At 40.7% G+C, this 553-nt stretch overlaps 1 non-coding gene across 1 annotated transcript; it reads left to right on the top strand.

Moving 5' to 3' along the window:
- The first annotated feature begins 207 nt into the window (after positions 1-207).
- On the top strand, positions 208-315 carry LOC130938083 (small nucleolar RNA R71). Its single transcript, XR_009069264.1, has one exon. It is a non-coding gene; the product is annotated as a small nucleolar RNA R71 (small nucleolar RNA).
- The last annotated feature ends 238 nt before the right edge of the window (positions 316-553 follow it).

The raw sequence follows: 553 nt of genomic DNA, 5'->3' as shown, positions 1-553 counted from the left end.
TTCCATGAGAAATTTGGGTGATTTCTCCATGAAGAATTATAGGTGTTTCCATAGGGTTCTCCTAGGTAATTCACTTCTTCCATTGAAGGGTTTTCAGGATCATAAGCTTCTTCTTCAGATGAAGCATCCTTCAACAGAGCTATCCAAAGACATCTTGGATAGTTCAGAGAGACCATCATAGAAAATACCTATGATGCTCCATTCAGAAAGCATGTCAGAGGGACATTTTCTGATTAATTGTTTGTATCTTTCCCAAGCTTCATAGAGGGATTCACCATCCTTCTATCTGAAGGTTTGGACTTCCACTCTAAGCTTACTCAATTTTTGAGGTGGAAAGAACTTTGCCAAGAAGGCATTGACTAGCTTTTCCCAAGAGTCCAGGCTTTCTTTAGGTTGAGAGTCCAACCATATTCTAGCTCTGTCTCTTACAGCAAAAGGGAATAGCATCAGTCTGTAGACCTTAGGGTCAATCCCATTAGTCTTGACTGTGTCACAGATTTGCAAGAATTCAGCTAAGAACTGATGGGGATCTTCCATTGGAAGTCCATGGAAC

This window comes from Arachis stenosperma, chromosome 6 (genome assembly GCF_014773155.1).
Source record: "Arachis stenosperma cultivar V10309 chromosome 6, arast.V10309.gnm1.PFL2, whole genome shotgun sequence".
Taxonomy (NCBI): Eukaryota; Viridiplantae; Streptophyta; class Magnoliopsida; order Fabales; family Fabaceae; genus Arachis; species Arachis stenosperma.
The sequence above is the reverse complement of the archived record's forward strand: the minus strand, read 5'-3'. Positions and strand labels throughout refer to the sequence as shown.